This window comes from Sorex fumeus, unplaced genomic scaffold (genome assembly GCF_029834395.1).
Source record: "Sorex fumeus unplaced genomic scaffold, SorFum_2.1 ptg000095l, whole genome shotgun sequence".
NCBI lineage: Eukaryota > Metazoa > Chordata > Mammalia > Eulipotyphla > Soricidae > Sorex > Sorex fumeus.
Window position 1 is genome coordinate 10,505,375 of NW_026606152.1, and position 18,152 is coordinate 10,523,526.

The window sequence follows — 18,152 nt, forward strand, 5'->3', positions numbered from 1 at the left end:
CTCTAGCAGGCCCAGTAACGTCTCCATTGTGAGACTTGTTGTTAAAGCTATAATAATTAAAAATGATGAAAAATTTAAACAAAAAATCTTCCATTTTTCACCATCATTGCATAGTTTTTCTTCTTGATAAATGGATTGCTGTCTGATATAGAAATCATTTAATAAACCAAATTGTCTATAAATTTATTCAGATATATTTTATTTTTTAACACTATTGAAAATACTCACTTCCCTTATCTTAAATGAACTTATACTTCCTATAGTTGGCCAGACTACCTCAAAGAAAGTTCATTTTGTAATAAATTATTGAACAGCTCATGTAATTTTTTTCAATTAATTGTACTGAGAGTGAAAAATAGTCTGTAGAATATCAGTTCATTACTTTTGACATGACGTACTTTTGACATTACAGTATCTTGAAGAGCACCATGCATTCTATACCTAGCAAAAAAATAACAAAATTAAAAATTCTGTTTATGAGCTACTATGAATGCATTGATGTTCACACTACTGTTTGTTGTACGAGCATAAGAAAAGGGATTTTGTGTGATTTAAATAGAAGAGTCTTCTAGTGGATCTGCTAGACCGAGGTGGAATCTTTGAGAGTCAATAGATAACAAATTCTGAAGTGATTTGTAAGGAACCTGCCAGGTTGTTCAAAAGTTTGTCCCAGGACAGGAATTATCCTAGCTCCCACACTAAAATAAATAAATAAATAAATAAATAATAAAATCACACATACCTTTTTGAGTCACGTACAATTTTTGTGGACTCTTTAAGGTTACTCACCCAGAGGCAGCTTCAGAATTGGCACCTGCTTTCATTTTATTGGGGGTAGTGGTTGGGCCACTCCTGGCAGTACTCAAGACTCATTCATGACTGTGCTTAGGAGTGAGTGACCCCTGGTGGTATTCAGGGAACTATATGGTGCCAGGGAACAAACTTGGATTGACTTCTTCACCCCTGTACTAATTTTTTTAACTCACACCTAACTTAAAAAAGAAAAAAAGATTTTTCTTTGCTTCAATTCTAGAGATTCTGAGTAGGCAGTGCAAAGGGCAGAGCAGATATGGTATACTGCAAAGAAAATGCTGTAGTAATCACCTTCAATCTTGCAGTGAGAAAACATGCATTTATTTAAATGACCATAGAACTTATAGACACACCCTGGTTTTTCTCTGTATAGTTTATCCTTGAACAACTTGGGTGGAGTGAGTGATAGTTCAGGTGGCATAATACCTCTGGCAGTCAAAAATCCCTGACTTTGAAAACTTAATTACTAATACCTTGCAATTGATTGGAAGTCTTATAATAACCTAAACAGCATATTGGTAAGTGTTTCATATGTTACATATCTTAATAATTAAGTAAAATTTAAGAAAATGCAACTTAAAATATCATGAAGAAAACACATTCACTTTGCTTTGCTGTATTTATGGGCACTATGTTTACATAATTTGTTTAAAAAATTTCTTGTATAGCCAGGCCTTGAAGTTCAAGTTCTTGTTTCAGGGTCATCTGAGTGGTGTATTCACTCCTTGCTAAATTCTAACAGAGAACAAAGGTTTGTTTTTTTCTTTCCCCTTGTTTTTTTTTTTTTCCCTGAAAGCTTCATGATCTCCTGGCCCTGTGTTGTTTTAAGCTTCACCGATGAGTCTAGCATATAGATAGGAAGCATTCTGAACTACATTCTGATTATACAATTTTAACCTTCTAGTTAATTAATCCCAATTAATCTTAGCATTCACAACCCCTTAAACTGTGAAGTCATGACCTGAGGCTTTCAGGGGACCCCATGTACCTAAATCATCTGTCAGAGTCTCCCAAGGATGGTGAAATATTGGGCTCTATGATATTTTTGTACCATTTAAGAAGGACAGTTTCCATGCATGCACAGAAAAAAGTTTCCTTGTGCGAAGATGTACCACCATTACTGACTTTTGGATTTCCCCCCTGTTGTTTCTTGCCCATCTGGACTCTGGGTAAACTCTCTCAAGTGTGAATATTGGCAATGTTTACAGCGGCCTTCACAGAGGCCTCAAATTTTGTGCAAAACAGGGCTAGAAGAAAAGAACTGTATGTTACCATTTCCTTTAAAAATCCAGTACTGTAAGTGATTTGAGCACAGATTTTGAGTATACCTGAATATGACAGCAGACACTAGAGACCCTATATTTGTCTGGCTCTATTTTGTGGAGATAGGAAGAAAAAAAGTATAATAAGGGGTCCAGAATTGTCCCTCTCTGACATTCCTCCTTCCTTTTCTGTGCCCAGCCAGCAGTGACTTCTTCCATGATAAAGGAAGGTGACTATTGATGGGGACAGCTAAGGTCTTAAGTTAGCAAACTGATACCACTGCTTGAAAAGGAATCCTTATCTTGCTGAACCTTCAGAGTATGTTGCGCTATTCCATGACACAGTTTTGAACTGGAAAGCAGTTTTGTGGGTTACAATCAATGTGTAGGGCAATCTTACTATTGCTCTGAGGAATATGATCACATAGGTGGTATAAAGTCAGCAAAGAAGGGACAGACGAATACTTAGAGAAGGGAAAGAAGAGGACCAAGGTGGCTAAAAAGTCAAGTTCTTCCAAGTTACTCACACACATGCATGCAATCACACACACATATGCATACACATGCACACACGTGTGCAGGACCATATTCTCAGTCACTTGATGAATTTTCACAGGTAGGATGCACAAGTTATTTTATTTTTTAAAGAAGATATTTTAAAACTAGGCTATGTTTAAAATTCAAAAATATCAACTTTAGGCAGAAATGAAAATGCACATATTTCTCTAATTTTATTCACTAAAATAAAAATGCACATATTTCTCTAAATTTATTCCCTAAATGGATTACTGTGTAAAGATCATCCCAGGATCAAAATGTTCAAAATGTACACATTAAATCACAAAACCTCACTTCACGGGTTCTTCATCATTTTTCACTTATCTCCTATACCCAGCGAAGCTCATTGGTCCCTACTCAGTCATAAATTATGGGCTGCACTTTCCTTTTTACCATCTCCTCTGTGCCTCTTGGCAAGGCACCTGCTCAGTGACTCTTTCCCCAGATCCCTGCAGATCGAGTTATATGTTTAAAATTTTGGTTGTTTCAATTCCCCACATGTTTCTCACAACTCTGTTTAAAGAGTGTCATATCACATTGTAATTTTGTGTGTTTTTGTCCTGATGGGTCCTGGAGGGGCTTCTGATGCAGAAGAATGCTTCTGCTAAATGAATGAAAGAACTCACGAAGAATGACACTGTCAACTGAAAGTTGGAATCTGCTGAAACAAAAACATGTGGACAGTTCTGAATTGTAAAAGGGTGGCAACTCAAAGTTCCCAGGAGAACTGGGCTGTTGAAAAGACCTGAGCAATGACTCTGGTCTTTGCTAAGGGTAAGTAGCTAGTAAGTGTTCACAAATGTTTTGTGAACATGACAGTTTTAAAGCACACATTTCATTTATTTATTTAACTTTTGGTATTTGGTGTCCAGAAATTCATCCTGACTTCGTGTTCAGGAATCACTGTTAACCAAGATAAGGAGATCATATGTGGTACCAGGGATCAAACCAAGATCAGCTGCATGTAAGGTAAATGCCTCAACCTTAATCTTAACCTTAACCTTTGCCTTAACTTTAACCTTAACCTTAACCTTAACCTTAACCTTAACCTTTTAACCTGAACCTACTCTACTATCTCTCTGGCTCCGAAACACACACTATAGGCAGAGCTGACTAGTTATATATTAGAAGATCATCCCCCAATGGAGAAGTGACCAACCGGTATCAGCGGAAGCCTAATGTTCAATCTGAATTCAACATTCAAATTCCTTGTGAAGTTTTTGCTGTAGATTGCTGTAGAAACTAAACTTCAAGACACCATATGCATTTTGTCCTTGACCCAGATTTCTCTGCTTCTGGATCTGTTTCCTAAGGAAAGTAGACTCTCATGTGCACTGCAAGTGAATCAAATTGCATAGACTTGTGGGAGGGAACATACTGGGAACTGGTTATGTTGTCTTCCACATCATTTGTATTCCAAAGGGCACAAGAAGTTCCTGAAGACCTTAGATCCATCAAGCAGTGAGTATGTCTATGCAAGGGTTTCCATCTGCCAATATCAACTCCATAATTTCACATAGAATTGGCTATTTTTAACATAAACTGTGACTATTGCTATGGTTTGAGGGTGTGTAATGAGCAATAAAACACAAGTGGATGTTTCATTTACTTAAAGCTTATACATGTCAGCACCAAACTAAAAAAAAAGGAGGAGGAAAAATAAACTGACAATGATTAATATCACTAATGATTTGTTTCACTGATTTTCTAAAGTTGTAACTTGATCTCTTCTGCTTAAAATCCACAGAGAAATTAGATGAGGAAGTTCCAAGGCAATTTAGTTTCTGTCCTTTGTCATAGTGAGAGAAAGTTGGATTTTCTGTGGAGTAAGTAAAATGTGCAAATGTTAATTTCATTCAGCAAGAAAAATGTAAATGAGGCTATGAATGTGTTAGTAAAGATAAACATGTCTAATTTAATGATGATTATTCAGATGAAGTAACTCGCAAAAAAGTGACTGCTGAAATGCCAATTTGCTAACATCCGCAACACACAACTGTAGTCATTCATTACCCATATTTCTTACGAACAAAATCATTTAAGCATGTTTAATGTTAGCCACTTTTGCTTTCTGATTCAGCAAATCAAGACTCCCAGATTTGGTGACTGGCAGGAATTTGAAAATTGATACAATTAAGCCCTTGTTTCTAGATAAGATTTTAGGAATACCACCCACATCAATGCATCCTTGCTAAGATAATTAGTAATTGTGGGTTCTCTGTAAATTCTAAACTTTCTATCCTCTACATAGTTTTCTTTCTTCTCACACAGTTTTGTTTAGAAAAGATGATTTCCAGCTTTATTTTCCCTTTTGTGAATTTTTCTGGTTGGATAAATTGGGCTGTTGAACTGAATGCACTTTGCAATTTATCCTTAATTCTCTAGACGATTCCCATAAAAGCAGATGTCTTCCAGGGAGGAAAATTTGTTACTATAGAGATAGCCTGAATAAGTTCTGTCATCATTAGGAATAGTGGCCCATTAATTGCTTTTGATGTGTGGTTTGAAATTAGAGAGGGTGGTGATGGTGGGAATAAAAATCAAAGATTGTCTGGGATAAAGGAAGCGAGGGGTGTTTACTACTCAGTCTTGCAAGGCAAACAGTTTGATTTTTCTACATCCAAGGCAGACATATCAGTAAAATTTCATTCTGCTTTACTTATGATGTGCTCCTTAAAACTGTTGAATAAAACCAGAATAAAAAAATACATTAATTTATAAATATGGGTTATATTTTTTCAATTGGAGATAGCAGTAACATTTGTATACTGGGGTCGGTCACTTAGTTTTGCAAATGAAGTAGAAACCAGACTTATTTGTGTATGTTTTGCCTATATTGCCTTCCTAGTAACAACAGAGAAAATATTACTTGTAAAGTCTAAACTATTTACTATCCAGACTTTCAGTGACAAAATTTACTTTTCTTTGTTCTTGAGCAGATCTTCCCAATAGGAACAAAATGTCAGCCATGTATGCAATCTGATATTGTCTAGTGTATACACTAAAAAATGTCTGACAGTTTTAATTTAATGTGATCTACCAAAATATTTTCATTTCAATAAGTAGTCAATATAAAAGATCAGTGACATATTTGAATTTATACAGACACTTTGGAATCCAAAGGTTTTGTTACTCTTGCAATACATCTTCATTTGTAGCTACCACATTTCCAAGACTTAATCTTTGCTCCAGGCTAGTAGCAGACCTGAACAGCACAGCTCTAGTGTGAGATTAGCACTGATATTTATTTCTCCTTCCTAGAAGACTTCCTGACTTCTTCACCTTTCTCTGAAGTTGTGATCTCAGTTCTGGGGCGGGGGGAAAGGACCTTCTTTAAGAAAAATTCGGTAATTACAGCTTTATTAAACTTTGAAATGGAAATACAAAGGTATTCTAGGAGAAGAGAAACAACAAATGACCTTCAACTGTAGAAATGGGTTAAGATCTTTAGTAAAGGACTAGGACAACAGGAAAATTCTCTTCACACATCTTCTAAAAGGTCACCTACTTTTCTCCAATCAATTCATATTGAGATATTTTATAGTTTCTGCTTTTCTCAGTGATAGCTAAGTGGACAACTTCAACTTTAGATCAATAATCACAATTTTTGGTGCCTTAGAGAATCAAGGGAATTTCACTGCTTTCTTGCTCTTTTGATTTAAAGCACCATAATTTACAGCACTGTTCATGACAGGACTTCCTGAACTCAGAGTTCCTGCACCTTCCCCTCAGTGTCCACTTCCCTCTGCCATTGTGTCAGGGACCTCTCCCACTCCCCTGCCCTGCCATCTACCCTTCTCTTCTCCTCAATAAGTTCAGTTCTGTACAATAATTCTCAGGTTCTATTACCTTTGACCATTTGTTATTTTTTGAACTACACTTCTTTGTATCCCACATATGGTAGATATCATTCTGTATCTGCCCTTTCCTACAAACTTTAGGTAGATCACCCATTTCCCTATCTGTGTTAAGTCAGTTGAAACTTTTTTGCAGAACTGGTGAGAAAGTTCCATTTGAATATCTAGAAAAAAAGAGAAAAAGATATTTTTTAAGGTTTTTGTTTGTGTTTTGGGGCCACATCTACTGATTGTCAGGGCTTTCTCCTGACTTAACACTTAGTGATCACAGCTAAGGGACTCAGGGGACCATATAGGATGCCTGGGACAGAACCCAAGTTGGCAACATGCGAGATAAACACCCTATTTGCTGCACTATTCTGGTCCCAAAAGACATTTATGTTTGCAGATATTTTTATGTTAATGTTTTTTAAACAGTTCATTCTGTTTAGCCGAAATATTGAAAACTGCAAGAACGTCTTAAACAAAAAATATTATAATGAATGATGGTTCTATGAAAATACACAAAATCAATGCAAAATTCATTGTTGCTCCAAATAAATAGAAAATGGTAACTAGAACTAGAATGAAGGGTAGTAGAGATTTCTTAAACTGCGAGACTGCAAGCCACACTCTAGTCCCTGGCCCTGCATGGTTCCCAAGCACTGCTTTGTGTGTGGCCCCCCAAATAGAAAAAAGCAAAGAAATTATAACAAAAATTTAAGTAAGTAAGTAAAGGCCCTCCCGTTGATCGTCGATTTGCTCGAGCGGGCCCAGTAACGTCTCCATTGGAGACTTTGTTGTTACTGTGTCTGGCATATCGAATACTCTCGGTAGCTTGCCGGGCTCTCTGAGAGGGGCGGAGGAATCGAACTCGGGTCGGCCATGTTGGCTGCGTGTAAGGCGAACGCCCTACCCACTGTGCTATCACTCCAGCCCAGGAAAGAAGATATTTTTCTTGAATTGGGGAGAAAATGTTAGGATACAGCTATAAATGGTAGAATGTTTTCTGTTATCTATCAGGTACATTTGAATGCTGAAAAGATCTTGGACATGGTATCTTATTTTTGAGTATATGAGCATACATTCTATGGGTTGTGAGGCTAAATATTATCATTAGACAATGATGGTTTGGAAAGAGCAAAGCTGTTGCAATTTAATACTCAGACTTTAATATTTAAGAGCCAAGAGTTTAAATAAAATGTAAATTAAATACCAGTACGATTCTTGTCTTTCATTGGAGTTGTTATATATTTAATTTCAATGTCACTCTAAATTTTCATCAGTTGCACAGATGAGAGGGATAAAACTGGATTTCTGAAGGAGGATAAGTCAAGTGGATAAAGGATAAAGTATATCCAATAATAGTGGATAAAGGAAGAGAACCTGTCCACCTGGGGGTTATTGATAGACCCAGCTGGATAGGGAAGATAGCCCTGAGTCATACTGTTCTATACTGGCCTGAGAGTCTAGACTTAATATGAGCTTTGGATAGGTAACATGCTAGCTATTTTCTGAGTCTTAGTTTTTTCTACTGTGAAGTTGCAATGATGATTATATTTAATTTACCTTATAAGATTTATCATAAGATTAACATGAAAATAAAATACCAGGAAAATAAAATAAATGCATCATAATAATTTTAAGAATGAGGCCAGAGAGAATAGAGGGATAAGACAATTGCCTTGCAAGCAACTAACCTGAGTTGGCTCCCCAACATCATTTAAGGTCTCCTGGATACCACCAGGAGGAATCCCTGAACATAGAGTCAACAGTAAGCCCTGAGCACTATCACTGTTACCAAACAAATAAACAAAAAGAATGAATATCAGGACAGGGTTTGTGGTTCAGTGGTAGAGAGCATGTCTTATATATGCAAGATCCTGGTTTTGATTCATCCATGTATGGAAGATTGATAGGTTTTAAGTATTTTGCCCAATGTCTGGGCCCAGACTGTTCCATACATGTTTTAGAAAAGTGACATATATGGTGAGAAAGTGGGTAGATTTCCCAATGGAATGTGGTCTAACATTTATTGATTTCTTGGATAGTAGAGAGAAAAAGGGGGCAATAAGAGATGGCCAATTTTTTGGTTCATTTGTTTTGATTTTGGGGCCACACCTGGCAGTGCTCAGGGCTAACTCCTGGATCTGTGCTCAAAGATCACTCCTAGAGAAGTTCAGGGGTCATATATGGTACCAAGGATGGAACCTCAGTCTGCCATGTGCAAGGCAATCACTCTGCCTGTGTTTAAGTGCCCTTTCCCACAATAGATAATAACCAATTTTATTAAAGAAGGGAGTTGAAGACATATGTTAAGAAAAATATTTTATTTTTTATTTCTTCAACTTTGAGGTGCTTGGTCTGTCTCAGAAAAATAGACCTCATTATTTCAAAATGATAGGTTCAGAGAAAGTACATGATGCCATTAGTCTTGGAACATTGCAATCTGGGTTCTCATGGAAAAATCTGTGTGCAAGAATATTGGCAATTTTATATAATTCTACTAATACACTTAGTTAATTTTGGAAACCTAGACAATCTGGAGTTAATATGATGTCTTATTAACTACTAGATGAAGAAGAAAAGAAAATTTAGAAATGACTGCTTTGGAGAGCACAAGAAATGCCTATTTTCTTGCCAGAGTTTTTGTCTGAATCTGAAAAAAATAGTTTAGAATGTCTATTTGTGAAGCAAGGAGGCTTTTAGCTCTGAGGTCTACTTAACAGGATATTTTATTTTTGAACATTTGTTCTGTTTGGTATTAGTGGTGTCCTGATGTTGGAAAGATCTTAGCAACAAAAATGTTTTAACAGGTCTTATTGTTTAGTAATGAAATAATAGAGATGGTATGCAACATGCATTTGGAAATATTTGTTAAAATACTTCACAGGAAAAGAACTAAATGACTCAAGTCTGGACTTTGAAATTTAGGGAACAACCTCACTGAGGAAGGTTGTTGAACCTGCTGCTATGGCAATCTTTAAAGACACAGAACGAGGCTCTTTCTTGAAAATATTTAAAGATTGATGTGTTTGAAAGTGGGTCATGAACTGAAGTTCCTTTCCTCATCAAAAGTTTAGCATGCTCTGCGAAGGATCTTAGCCAATTGCAAAGTTTCATAGGACCCTACCTTTATCCTTTGTACTTTTCTCCCTGCAGATATTCATTTTATTTATAAAGAGGATGACATGTTGGGAGCATACTTTATCTTTAGAGACATTTGAGTCAATTTTTGTCTTTCCAAATACCTTCTGTGAATTGTCACTTTTCATTTTCTATTTTTCTAGCCCTTGGAATTCTTACTCACTTCACCTTTATTATGCTTAATGCACTTGTTCCTATAATCCTTTAGAGATTTTTGCCTTGTTTTTTTTTTTAATTTTCACATAGATAGGTTGTATGCTAGGCTATATACATGCTTTGCTATAGATTTGAAAACTTTTACCTAACTGCCTGGAGCCTCATTTACCTGAAGTTTTATTGAAATACATTTGAAACATAAAATTAAATTTATTTGTATAAACAGTATCAGTATCATGATTTGATGTGTATTGCAAAAATACTCAGTAGGTAAATTTACTAAATCTCTGTCACTTCTCTCAGAAGTTTTGATGTTTCATTTAAGATGGCCTTTTCAACAAATGGTGTTTGGGAGAGTATGATAACCACATGCACGAAATTAAAGCTGGATCCATAGCTCACACTTGACACAAAAGTCAACTGAAAGTGGATCAAAAACCTTGAGATCAGAACTGAATCTATAAAGTATATTGGCAGAACTCTCCATGACCTAAACCAAAACTAAACAACAGCTAACTGAATAGTAAAAAATATTCACACCCAACGCATCCAATAAGTGGTTGATATCAAGAATCTAATAAATGCTCACAAATATAAACAACAACAAAGTCTAAAAGCCCCATCAAAATATGGGAAGAGAAAATGAACACACATTTCTCTAAAAAGACCAACAGATGACCATCAAGCACATGAAAAACTGCTTATTATCACTAAGTATTAGAGAAATCAAGACAAGAATGAGATATCAGCTTGCATCAGTGATAATGGCACATAACAAAAATACTGGGAACAATCTGTGTTTGCAAGGATGTGATGATAAAGGAACCCTCATTTACTGTTAGTGGGAATGTTGTCTGGTCCAACCCCTATGGAAAACGGTATAAAGGATACTCAGTAAATTCAAAATTGAGCTCCCATATGGCCTAACAAACTCCATTTTTGGGTATCTATCCTAGGATAGAAAAAACATTCATTCAAAAGAATGTATGTACACCATTACTCATTGCAGCACAGCACTCAACACAATAACTAAGATTTGGAATCAAACTAGATGTATAATGACAGATAAGAAGATCATGAAGATGTAGTATTTATACACAATGGAATACTATCCGCTATAAAAAAATGATGAAGTCATGAAATTTGCTGCAACATGAATGGAACTGGAATACATGTCAAATGAAGTAAGCCAGAGAAGAAGGACAAACATGGGGTGCTATCACTTATGTGTGGTATTTAGAATAACTGGATGAGGAAATGCAGTGGTTTAAGGGGTGTGTATGTGTGTGACCAGATCAAACTTGGCTCCAGAGTATAGAGAAAAGAAAGAAATAAAGAGTGGAGTGGTGGGAGAGAAGAGACAGATGAGAAGCAACCGGGGGACAGGTTAGGGAATTAAGTTACAAAGGCACTGTTAAGGCATGATAGAGCCAAATATTCGAATCATAAGTCAATAACACTGGAATCAAGAGACCCAAATTTTAGCAACCTAATTTAGAAAGGTGCCTGTTAAGAAGGCAGGTTTGCGGTGGACTGTGAGGGGACATGGAAGGAATCTAATTACATTGGTGGAGGGAAGCTACACTGGTGGTGGGATTGGTGCTGCAATACTGTATGCCTAAAACTCAACTATGATCACTTTGTAAATCATGGCACTTTAATTAAAATGTTTTTTTTTTAAGTTTTGTTGTTTCTTCTGATGAGAGCTTCTCAATTTTATCATCTGTAAAATGTGAAGACACCTATCCACCTCATGAAAACTCGAGATATGAAATGACTAAAATGTAGTTGGCACGTGTGAATTTGTTCAATACTTTTTTTATTTAATAGGTTTTGGTCTTTATTTATGATGTAAACATTAGGACATATGGTGTGCTAACTTCCATTCATACACTTTTTTGGGTCTTAAAAATAGTGGAATATACTTGAATGCGACATTAGTGCATTGCTTGAATAAAATCTCAAACCCTGAATGTTTGAATTCAAGTCTAGGATAGTTTTTTGTAGCATTTAGTATCAATTATGTATGCCTACTATGTGCCCATTGGCCCTGCTTTGTATTTTTCAGACTTAAAAATAATTTTTATTTTTAAAATACCAAAAGGCCACGAGTGTTGATACAACTCTAGAGTGGAAGTTAATTAGATTACAAAATTCTAGTATTAAAATTATTAAGTTTAAAAACCAATTTGCTTTAATGTGAAAACTGTTATATCTCTTTATAAGGTTTTTAAGTCCTTATCTAAGGATTTACTAAGCTGCTTGTTGCTAGTTGAGCGTTCTGTGTTCTTGTTTTTGTTTGTTTTATTTAGTTGGTTTCTATGTTACTTTCCCATCTAATTTGGTGTGTTCCTACTGGAATTTCAGTATTGAGCAATTGTGAGGTGGTTACAGCTGCATATGAAGCTGCATGATCCAGAAACTGCAGGATCTATGATCTGGGTCAGTAAATTGACAGGGAGTGGCTGTGGGAGGTGGGTGTGGCTGCTGGGGCTTCTAGAAGGATACCCATGCCTCCTCCGAGAAGACCCCAGGTTTCTTAGTCTGGACATTGGAGTACCTGGAATTTTTTATAGTTTGATATCTCTGCAGAGAATATTAGTGAAGTGGTGGAGTTGTGCCCTTGGGAGCTGGGTCTGACTGCCAGAGCTTCAGCAAGGCAGGGACTCATCTCCTCCGCCTCCAGTGGGCACACTAGAATCTTCAGCTGGGCATGTGTGTGTCCATGTAGCTACTTGACTGGCATCTTCTTGGAGACTTAGTAGTAAATAAAGAGAGCAAAGCCAGTGGGGGAGTCAACATGAAGGTTGCTATCAATTGGTCTACACATTTTAAAACCAGTGCCCAGGACATTGTGTACTCGGTGGGCAAGAGAGGAGAAGAGAGTAGTGGGTTACTGGATAAGCTTTCAAAATGATGATGGTGGTCACTGACCATGGTGGCCGTGTCTCCTGGTGCATTTTGGACCAAAAGTCATCCCCCCCCACCAACCCTGCCCTGCAGATGGAAGAACTGGTGACAGACTTTTGGCCAGTGACAAGTGCATTAAGATCAAACAGTGCTAATATAGGGAAAGAACTGTGCCATGCGCAGGGTGAGGGGACAAGGATAGAATAGGAGATAATGCAATAAAGAATTAACAGACAGGGGGAAATAAGGCACAAAGGAGAAGTTAAACATAAGCACCAGGAATTGGGAGTGACTGTGGGGAATTGGGTCGGGGTGGGGCAGGGCTCCTAACAATGGTTGCAAAGTGACAGGCAATTCCATTAACTTAACTAATTAATTCCAATAACTTAACTAATTAATTCCATCAATTAATTAAGTTATTCCATTAATTTAAGTGCTCTGCGAGGAAGGGAGAAAAGATGGCCCTAAGTCAAGCCAGAACTGTTTGAAACTATGGAGGCATAAATGATTCAGCAAATTCTGTTAACTGAACTACTGAAATTACAAATTATGCGGAGACAGTGCCACTTTTGGCTCTGTCCTTCCCTATCTCTGTAACCCTCTTACCTAGAGGAAAATCCCCAGAAGATTGCTCAACAGGGAGGCACCAACCAGGGGTTTGCAAACAGTGCTAATATATTATTAGCCAACTGAGATTCCAACAGCCCATACCAGTTATCCTGTTGAGAGGACAGACAGTTTCCAACATCCCCCAGTGTGCAAACACCATAAGTGCTTGCAGGTGATTGCTGAGACTGTGAGGACCACCCTGGGCCCTGGTGCCATGGACAAGATCTTTGTGGATGGCTGAGGGAAAGCAACATTTTTATTGATGGGGCCACAATTCTGAAACTCCTTGATGTCATCCATCCTGCAGCAAAGACTTCAGTGGACATTGCCAAATCTCAGGATGTTAAGATTGGTGGTGGCACCACCTTCGTGACCCTGTTCGCAGTGAAGTTGGTGGGCACCACAGGTGGTTTATGTGAGTGAGGAAGAGAGAGATGGTCCTTTTTTCCTGATCTACCTCTGACACCTAGGGGCTGACTGGGAGACTGGGACTGATAAAGTATTCCATTGATGTTGGTGGGCACCACAGACGACTTATGTGAAGCATGGAGGAGAAAAATGGTCACTTTCTCTCCAACCACCTCTGCCACCTGAGACCCAGGTTTAGTGGCTTCTTGTCTTGCCTCCCAGAAAGAAATTTTAGGAGTAGACAAGCAGTGAAAAAAATAGATTTTATTTGGAGGGCTTTTTAAGTTGTGGAGGGGGAGCAATTGAGAGAGAGAGTAACATACTCAAGAGAGAACGTGGGCTTCTCCAAGGGCGAAGAGAGCCTCTACACACATACCAGCATTAGACACAAAAACATGAAAGTACACATCTCCAGAGGGGAGATGCAGGCGACACATGTGCTCAGCCACCACATGTGCTCGGCTGCATGGGCACAAGCAGCACATGGGCTTGGGCAGTGTATGCATGCCTTTCCTTTGTTCAAGGTGACTTTTATAGCCCTTTGTTCAAGGTGACCCCACATGGGGTTTCTTCCCAGGTAAAAGTCCATTGCTAAGGAGGTTACCAGAGAGGCTGGTGATGGAGTGGTGATGGTCTTCTTTGGGTGGAATCATATTTTAATCATATTAAGGGAGAGCTCCAAGGGTTTGAGGAAATTCATGGAGAGGGCTTCAACCTCCTCAGGGTCTGCCGAAATTTTTATCAGGTCTGCTTTCTGTATCCACAGAGTGGATCAGTCTTAGAATTTTCCTTCCAGAAGTTCTGTTGACCTAAGTTTTATTGCCAAGGGCCTTTCCATAGCTACCTGCCTACATCACCATGAGCCCCTCAGTCGCACAGGCCAGGGCCCTGCCAGCCCCACCAGGTGGCTGTCAAGCCACACCTGATGACCACTTGGCCTTCTCTTGATGGGAGTAATCCTCATCACTCGATTTCTAAGGGAATCATGGACTCAGACTGGGGTGAGGAATTGCTCTTCCAGAAAAGGAGTCAGTCCTAAGCCTTACCAAGGGTTACTGGGCTCTTCTATTGTCTCACAGCAAAGAATTTCAGGAGTAGGCAAGCAGTAGAGTAAAACAGATTTTATTTGGAGGGTTTCAGGAAGGGGAAGGAGGGAAATAAAGTGAGAGAAAGTAATGCGCTCAAGAGAATATGGGCTTCCAGAAACTGGAAGAAACCTGAATGCCCAAGAACAGATGACTGGTTAAAGAAACTTTGGTACATCTACACAATGGAGTACATGTAGCTGTTAGAAAAGATGAAGTCATGAAATTTACATACAAGTGGTACAACATGGAAAGTATCATGCTAAGCGAAATGAGTCAGAAAGAGAGGGATAGACATAGAAAGATTGCATTCATCTGGGGGATATAAAGTAACAAAATATGAGATTAATACCCAAGAATAGCTGAGATCAGCACCAGGAGGATTACTCCATAGCTTAGAGGCCAGCCGGGCATTCTAGAGGAAAGGGCAGCTAAGATAGAGAAGGGAGCACCAAATAAAGGGTGTTTGGAGGATCCTCCCAGGAGGGGAGATGCATGTCGAAAGTGGACTATGGACTGAACATGTTTGCCATTCAATGCCTCTTTTGCAGACCACAACACCCAAAAGGAGAGAGAGAACACAGGGGATTTCCCTGCCACAGAGGCGGGGGGAGGGGGGGATGGGGGGGATATTGTCCATGGTGGTGGAAAATGGGCACTGGTGGAGGGATGGGTATCTGATCATTGTATAATCGAAACCCAAGCACAAAATATTGTAAATCTACAACTGTACCTCATAGTTTTCACTAATAAAAAAAATCAATAAAAAAAAGAGAATATGGGCTTTTCCAAAGGATGAGAGAGCCCCTACACACAGTCCAGCATTATATATGAAAACAGGAAAGTACACATCTCAAGATGGGAGATGCCCGGGGACGACACATGTGCTTGGTGTGATGACACATGAGCATACATACATGTTCCAGCAACATATGTACACCCTTCCATTGCTCAAGGTGGTTTTTATAGGGTTTCTCTCAAGCCACCCCACTTGAGGCTTCTAACTAAGAGAGTTTGTTGTTAGGGTGGTTACTATGGAGGGTAGATTTGGAAAGGTCAAAGAATTGAAACTATTTTTCTTGAACTTTGTTCCTGCTGGACCTTCTCTTGGGGAGGGGTCCAGCCTCCTCTGGTAATCAGATTAAATAAAGGAATTAAGGGTTCCTGAAGGAATTTCCTTCAAGTTCTTTCTGTAGGGAGGGTCCCAGTCTCCTCAGGGTCTACTGCTGAAGAATGTCTTATCAGGTCTTGTTTTTTATATCCCCAAGGTGGTTCAGCCTTTGGACTGGTGGCTTTATTACTTACCAGGAATTTCATTGTCATGATGTAGAGGGTCCCTTCCCTAATCTACCTACTTACAGCAGTGGCAGAGTTTCCAAAGCAAGTGAAACCATATGTGGAGGAGGTTTGTACCCATAGATAATCAACAGAGCTTTCTGCACTGTCACCAGTTAACAAGATCAAAGAGATTGCTATGACTGTGAAGAAGGAAAGAGAAAGAGGTACAGAGGAAGCTGCTATGAAAGTGTGCCATGTCTGCTTTGAGCTCCAAGCTGATCTCCCAGCAGAAAGACTTCTTTGCTAAATGGTGGTGGATGCGATTATGATTCTTGATGATTTGTTGCAGCTTAAAATGATTGGAATCAAGAAGGTGCAAGGTGGAACCCTAGAGGAGCTATAGTTGGCAGCTAGTGTCACATTTAAGAAGATATTTTCTTATTCTGTTTTGTTTGATCAACAAGTTGATCTGAAATGGTCCTTTTAAATGTTAAACTTGAAAAGAAACCTGAAAAAGATAATGTTGAAGTGAGAGTCCATAAGGGTAGGATTATCAGGCAATTGTTAATGTTGAGAAGGATGTTCTCTGTTAAAATTTAGAGAGGATTCTTCTTCTGGAGTCAGTCATCTTATCCAAACACTTCAGTGGGGGTGTGGCTACACAGTACTTTTCTGACAAGGACATGTTCTGTGCTGGCCAAGTAACAGAGGAAGATCTGAAAAGGACAAGGTTAGTTGTGGAGGCTCTATACAGAGTAGCGTGAATGCTCTGGAGCCAAAGGTACAGGGGAGCTGCCAGGGCTTTGAGGAGATCCAGATTAGATATGAGATATACAGTTTCTTCACTGGCTGTCTCAAGGCCAACACTAACACTGTCATCCTCTAAGGTGGCCCTAAGCAGTTTGCAGAGAATACTGAGTAGTCTCTGCATGATGCCATTATGATGATCAGAACGATTGGATGCTGGCTGGTAGTAGAGCTATTGATATGGGACTCTCCAAGCAGCTGTGGAATTACTCCAGGACCATTCCAGGGAAGCAGCAGTTGTTGACTGGAGCATATGAAATGTCTTGAAAAATCATCCTGTGCCAATGTGACAATGCTGGTTTTGATGCCACCAACATCCTCAATAAGCTGCAGGCTCTGCATTCCCAGGGAGCCATGTGGTATGGGGTGAATATCAAAAATAAGGACATTGCTGGCAACTTTGCCACCTTCTTGTGGGAGCCAGTTATGGTGTGGTAAGTGCCATGGCTGCAGCTCTTGAGTCTGCATGCCTTACTGTGTCCATAGATGAAACCATAAAGAACCCTCACTGGATACTCCTCCAGCTGCTTGCTGGGGCCAAGGTCAGGCCACCCCCAAGAGGGACACTCCACCACTCCCAAAGTTGTAAATATTGACTCCCGGGTGGGATTTTTATTTCTTCTTTTTGTTAATTAGTATAACAAGGGTGTGATTTTCATTCCATTAGCATGGAGGTTATTTAAACAAAGATTACTTGATCACTTGATCACTTGACATCCCATTACTCATCTATTTTCTCGAGCGGGTGCCAATAACATCTCCATTTGTCCCTGTCAAGTGCTAGTGTATCCCAATGGCGTCTGCTCGCCCCAGGAACACGAAGAGCCTCAAAATGATCGTTCAGGGTCTTGACAAAAAAGTCTGACCATATCATAGGTGGATGGCCACACGATCTTTTGATGAACTGTGGAATCCAGTCAGTAATGGCTCTAGTCCAGCAATCGTCTCCAAATCTCATTATGTGTCCAGCCCATCTGATTTTTGATGCCATGGCAAATGAGACAGCGTCCTTGATTCTTGATGGTTGACCATTGACAGAAATTGGAACTCTAGATTCTTTCTCTCGCTTGAGTGAAGCGTGATACTCCAAGCATACATCTTCTGATTCCTCTTCGGGAGACCCGAATAGTGTTCTCATCCTGTTTTCTTAGGGCTCAGGTCTCTGTGGCATATGTTAATGCAGGAAAAACAGTGGAATCGAAGAGATATGCTAAGAGCCAGAAGTTCTTCATCCTCTTAGCTCTTCGATGCTCTTGAAAGCGTTCCAAGCTGCTCTCTTCCTC

General features: G+C 39.0%; 1 pseudogene; it reads left to right on the top strand.

Annotated features, from left to right (window-relative positions):
• Positions 1-13,398: 13,398 nt before the first annotated feature.
• LOC130040714 (T-complex protein 1 subunit eta-like) lies at positions 13,399-17,458 on the top strand (annotated as a pseudogene).
• Positions 17,459-18,152: the final 694 nt, after the last annotated feature.